The 6,825-nt window shown below is 41.2% G+C and overlaps 1 non-coding gene across 1 annotated transcript; it reads right to left on the reverse strand.

Annotated features, from left to right (window-relative positions):
- Positions 1 to 1,677: 1,677 nt before the first annotated feature.
- On the reverse strand, positions 1,678 to 1,784 carry LOC120068608. The gene has a single exon (XR_005479246.1). It is a non-coding gene; the product is annotated as a small nucleolar RNA R71 (small nucleolar RNA).
- Positions 1,785 to 6,825: the final 5,041 nt, after the last annotated feature.

Genomic DNA, 6,825 nt, shown 5'->3' on the forward strand with positions numbered 1-6,825 from the left:
ACAGAGAGAGGGAAGAAGTTGTGCCGGCAGATCGTTCCAATAAGTTTGGGAGAGCACCAGAAGCTTCAAGGACAGAGAGAGGGCTGACGCTTGCGGAAGTGGGAAGATCTTTAGAACAGAAAAGAAATTTCAGTGTAAAAGCCTCGGTCAATAAGGAATTGCTACCAGGCTCTCTACCTTTAACTTCCATTATCATTTTGTACTTAACTCATTTATAAAAATGCAATTTCCTTCTCTATACTTGTTCACTCTCCGTTATTCACGCATGAGTAGCTAAATCGGTTGAATGGGTTGAGAAGCATTTAGCTAGCACAACTAGGGAATCTTCATTCTTTGCAATTATCTTATTTATGTATGCTTCATTTGTCCATTAGAGATACTCAGGAGGGTAGTATAAAGACAGGATCTAGACTTGGGAAGGTTAGGTTAGAATCTAGACTCGTAAGAGCTAGATTAGAATGCATAAACAAGAGATAGACACTTAGGAATGAGCACTATTTGTTATCAACGCATCGCATGAATCTTAGAGATAGGATATGATTGTATGCGTTCACCTTGCTTTTATGCATTTTGCATCATCGCATAGGACAAGAGTGGAGACTTAGGGATGAACTCTATGGACAATTTGCATTCAACACATGCGTCCTAGATTTAGGAGCATCACATTTACATTGGAAAATGACTTTCTGTGCATGGTTGTACCATGATCGCATAGTCTGACGCATTCCCAAGTAACGCTAGCTAAAGATCTTCTCAACTCGTTCATCACTTACTCATTGCATCTATCAACGCAACTGCCTTTTCTCAACTTCGCCACATTTATTTATTTTTCATCAACACAAACAACAAACCCAACACTTTATTTAATTATCCGATTACCGTAAAGTTCTTCATAAAAATTACCAACACAAACTGTTTTCACAAGTCCCTGTGTTCGACCCTGGACTTACCAGGAAACTCAGAGGAATTTACACTTGGATTACGCTGGAGAAACTTGAGTGAACAATTCAATTCCATCAATGAATAGCATCCATATTTCCACTTCATAAAACCAAGCATCAAGTTTTTAGCGCCGTTGCTAGGGACTTCGACAAGATAGTTTGCTAACGGTAATTTTTTGATTTCTTTACAGAACTCTCAATCTCTGGCGAATTACGACCCCGAGATTGAGAGGACTTTTAGATGAAGATTGAGAGACTGCCAACAACAACCACAATCAGACAAAGAAGAGATGGCGGAGCAGCCTGGAGATGGAGCACTAAATGATAACAATGTCATGGTGAATCCAATTCTATTGGCAAATGATCGCAATAGGCCTATTAAGGTCTATGCATCGCCAAACCTCTATGATTTCTCTCTGGGAATCATGAGGGCTGCCCTTGACGGAAGTAGATTCGAAATGAAACCGGTGATGCTGCAGATGATTCAGATTGTAGATCAACTCGGAGGAAGATGTGGCGAGGACCTGCACGCCTATCTCCAAAGTTTTATTGAAATCTGCAATACGTTTGTGTTCCCGAACATCTCTACTGAAGAAGTTCGACTAATGTTATTCCCATTTTCTCTCTGTGATCAGTCTAGGAAATAGGCACATTCTCTCGAACTGGGAGAGATCACTTCTTGGGAGCAGGTAGTGGAGAAATTTATGAAGAGTATTTTCCACCTACCGAAAACGCAAGACGAAGGAAACTGATTACAAATTTTGAACAAGATATGGATGAATCGCTCAGCGATGCTTGGGCGAGGTTTAAGAGGTTGGTCTGGGATTGTCCACATAATGGGTTACCAAACTTCCTTCAAATGGAGATTTTCTATCATGGTTTAATTCCCGCTTTGCAGACCGCATCCAATGCGGCAGCCGTTGGTGGTCTGCTTGATAAAACATAAGACGAGGCAAAGAATATCCTGGATCGCATCTCTAAGAATCATGAAGATTGGAAAGAGAGTGACCAGAGATTGAGACTCAAAGACTCTTATGAAAATAATGGTGCGATTGCTTCATTACAGAACCAAATAACTGTAATGATGAATTTAATCCAAGGAATTACGATTAGTAGCCTAACACTACAAACTGGGCAAATCAACGCAATCAGTCAAAACACTGCAAGGTGTGCGACTTACGGTGATGGGCATGTGATGGAAGATTGTCAGCAAAATCCACAATCTATATACTTTGTAAAGAATAATCCCTTTTCGAACACCTACAACCCCAGGTGGAGAAACCACCCCAATTTTGCTTGGAAGAATCAACAACAAAATTTCTGACCTATGGTAGAAAAAGAAGGGCCACCAGGATTCTTCCCTCGCAACAACGATCAACCGAGAAACCAAGTAAGTAGCTCACAACAACCACCGCAATCCTATTCTTTGGAGAGCCTATTGAAGCAATACATAGAGAAAAACGAGACCGTGCTTCAAAGTCAGGCTACGTCCATCTGCAATCTTGAATTATAGATGGGCCAGATTGCAAGTGAGCTGAAAAGTAGACTGCAAGGGGCGCTGCCAAGTTCAACCAAACTTCCACATAACCCGGGGGGATCAGGTAAGGAGCAATGTCAGGTTGTGACATTGCATAGTGGGAAGACTGTGGAGGGAAAAAAGAAGGAGCATAGCAGAACAACTTCCATTGTAGCTGAACCTGAGATTGCGGTAATGCAAGAAGAAGAATGAGAAAATGAAGCAGTAGAACCAGAGGTTGCGTCGACCTCAAAGCCAACTAAAATGGGAACCGTGAAAGTTCAGTTACCCCCTTTTCCACAGAGACTAAGGAAGAAGAAAAACAAAGAGGTACAGTGCCAACTCTTCCTATATATGTTAAAGCAATTACATGTTAACATTCCTTTCAGTGAAGCAATTGAGGAAATGCCTGCCTATGCCAAGTTTCTGAAGGATATGGTAACTAAGAAGAGGGGAGCTGGAAAATTTGCTTGGTGGTGTTAACGCAAAGTTCCAAATCAATAATCCCACCGAAGATGAGTGATCCTAGGAGCTTTACTATACCATGCTTCATAGGAGGACTATACATCGGGCAAGCCCTGTGTGACTTGGGAGCCAGCATAAATTTGATGCCTTTGTCAATCTTTAGACAATTAAATGTGGGTCAACTTGTGCCCACTTCAGTGACTCTTCAACTGGCCGATAGATCTCTGGTTCATCCAGAAGGTAAGGTGAAGGATGTGCTGATAACAATTGACAAATTTATCCTGTTAGCTGACTTCATCATGTTAGACTATGAGGCCGATAAAGATGTGCCCATCATTCTGGGGCGACCTTTTCTGTCAACGGGTCGTGCCCAAATTGATGTGCATAAAGGGGAAATCATACTGAATATCAATGGACAAAAGCTCAAATTTAATATAATTCGTGCCATGAAGTTTCTGGATGAAGAAGACTTGCAAGATTCTGATGATGGCCTGAATTTGATTGAAGAAGAAAAGTCTGATGAAAAGTATGAAGAAGAGGATGCCAGCGTATCCGTTACTGCCTGCAATGCGATCACAACAAAAACAATAAAAGAAGAAGAAATGATCGCAAAGCAAGAAGTAGAGCCAACAGAAGAAAGAAAAATAACGCAACCTTCCCTAGTGGAGCCACCAACACTTGAACTAAAGACCCTACCAACTCCTTTGAAGTACGCATTTTTGGGGCAGAATGAAAAGCTGCCAGTTATTATCTCCTCTGCGCTCAACAAAGATCAGGAGAATACGTTGATGAGCATTCTTAAGAAACATGTGCGAGTGATTGGTTGGACGCTCGCTGACATCAGAGGAATTAGCCCTGCGTACTACATGTACCACATTCGTCTTGAAGATGACCACAAAGCAACAATTGAACATCAACGCAGACTCAACCCTACGATGAAAGAGGTCGTCAAGAAGGAGATTATCAAATGGCTAGATGCGGGCATTATCTATCCCATAGTAGATTGCACGTGGGTCAGCCCCATGCAATATGTGTCGAAGAAGGGTGGAATGACGGTAGTCCCAAATGAGAACAACAAATTAATACCGCAAAGAACTATCACTGGATGGCGCATATGCATGGACTACCGCAAGTTGAATGCGACCACAAAGAAAGATCATTCATCGATCAAATGCTAGACAGACTAGCAGGGAATGATTTTTACTGCTTCCTAGATGGTTATGTCGGATACAATCAAATCATGATAGCTCCTGAAGATCAAGACAAGACCACATTCACCTGCACATATGGGACATTTGCTTTTCGTCGTATGTCATTTGGCCTCTGCAATGTGCCAAGCACGTTCCAAAAGTGTATGATGGCGAACTTTTCATATTATCTCGAGGATTCTGTGGAAATATTTATGGATGACTTCTCCGTTTATGGGAACACTTACGAAGTCTGCTTAGCTAACTTGGAGAAGATTCTGAAAAGATGTAAAGAGACGAATCTGGTGCTCAATTGGGAAAAATGTCATTTCATGGTTAAGGAGGGCATAGTGTTGGGACATAAGGTCTCTCAGGATGGATTGGAGGTGGACAAAGCAAAGATTGAAGCAATTAAAAAAATTCTACCTCTAACGAGCGTGAAGGCTATGCGAAGCTTCTTGGGGCATGCTGGATTCTATTTACAATTTGTCAAGGAATTTTCTAAGATAGCATGACCACTGAGTACGTTGTTAGAGACGAACAGAAAATTTGAGTTTGACAACAATTGCCTCAACACAATCAGAGTTTTAAAAGATGCGCTGATTACCGCACCCGTCTTGATTGCGCCGGATTGGACACTTCCATTTGAAATCATGTGCGACGCAAGCGGGTATGCGATGGGAGCAGCTTTAGCGCAAAAGAGAAACAATCTTGCATCCCATTGCATATGCGATAAAATTTTAAACCCTGCTAAAAAAATTATACCACCACAGAGAAAGAACTCCTGGCTGTGACTTTTGCGTTAGAAAAATTTCGGGCATATCTGTTGGGAACCAAGGTACTCATCCATACTGATCACTCGGCAATCAAATACTTAATGACAAAGAAGGACGCAAAGCCGAGGTTGATCAGATGGGTTCTCCTCCTTCAAGAATTTGATATCGAAATAATTGATCGAAAGGGGATAGAGAATCAAGTTGCGGATCACTTGTCTAAACTGGAAAATCCTGAGGTTGACCGCAACAAGTCTGAGGTGAGTGTCGTATTCCTGGATGAGCAGCTGTTCCACATAGAAGAATTGCCCTAGTATGCGAACATCGTCAATTATTTGGTTTGCGAACAATTCCCTGAAGATTACACCTATCACCAACAGAAGAAGCTCAAGCAGAATGCAAACATTATTATTGGGAAGAGCCAAATTTGTATAAAAGAGGTGTAGACCAGATTATTCGATTATGCGTACTAAATGCTGCTAACAACGCATATTGTCACAAGCATTACATTTTATTGGCCGTCGCTTATGTCTCCAAGTGGGTAGAGGCAATAGTATGTGCCGCAAGTGATGCGACGGTAGTCTCCCAGTTCCTGAAGAAAAATATTTTCACTCGATTTGGCACTCCTCGTGCCATCATAAGTGATGAAGGATCCCACTTTGTCAACGCAATATCAAGGAGCTGTTGTGTAAGTATAACATCCTCCACAAAGTGGCCACCGCATACTATCTGCAAACGAATGGTTAGGCTGAAGTGTCCAATCGAGAAATTAAGTTGATACTTGAGAGGTAGTAAAGCCATCACGGAAGGATTGGGCAACAAAGCTTGAAATGCGTTGTAGGCATATCAGACTGCATTTAAAACACCAATAGGTATGTCCCCCTTATGCGTTGGTATTTGGCAAGGCATGTCATTTTCCTTTGGAGCTGAAGTATAAGGCACTGTGGTCGGTCAAGAAGCTGAATTTTGATTTGAAGAAAGCAGAAGACGCGCGAAAAATGCAGTTGGTCGAGCTAGAAGAATGGAGGATCAACGCATATGAGAATGCAAAGATTTATAAGGACCGCACCAAGTGCTAGCGTGACAAACGCATATGTGCCAGAAATCTCCAAGTCGGGCAAAAGGTCTTACTCTTCAATTCAAGACTGCGGCTCTTCCCGGGAAAATTAAAATCATGCTGGTCCAATCCCTTCATTATTAAAGAAATATTTCCACATGGTGTGGTAGAGCTGATCACTGAGGATGGCAGCCGAAAATTTAAGGTTAATGGACAACGAGTTAAAACATATTGAAGAGGTGATTTCCAGCCAGAAAAAGTCCCTGTGAAGCTAAAAATCCTGGACTACCCCCCTACGTGATTCTTGAACTTTTATTCCTTCGTCACTTTTACTTGTTTTGTTTTAAAATCATTTGACCCTCTCTTTGTCTATTTACAAAGATTAAGGCACAGGATTGCAGAGATGTTACAAGAAGAAGCAAATGATCTCACTCCATCACCGCAATCCACTGAAGATCGCCGCAAGGATGGATGCGTCAATACACAATGCGGGCGACAACGCAAAATTTGGGGGTGTACTCTTCCTTATCTTTATTTCAAATTTTGCGCTATCACATTGCATTTTAGTCTTCAAAGTTTTATCACCGCATCCTCTTTAATCACCGTAATCATTTGACATAGATAAATTTAGTAGTTTACCGCATTCTGTTTCTTTGCCAAATATGATTTCAATGATGAAAAATATGCTTCTATATCTTTCATATATACTAGAGTCAACTTAATCTTAAAATAGTCTCTTATAAAATATTTCTCAAAGTTAGGGGTTTGCTAGCTTTCTTTCAAACTCTCTTTACAATGCATTCTATGACCATCACATGATTTATTTTAATCATTTGGCAATGAGGACATTGCCGCATTTTAAATTTGGGGGTGAGGTATTTCTTTT

This window comes from Benincasa hispida, chromosome 12 (genome assembly GCF_009727055.1).
Source record: "Benincasa hispida cultivar B227 chromosome 12, ASM972705v1, whole genome shotgun sequence".
In the NCBI taxonomy this organism is placed as follows: domain Eukaryota; kingdom Viridiplantae; phylum Streptophyta; class Magnoliopsida; order Cucurbitales; family Cucurbitaceae; genus Benincasa; species Benincasa hispida.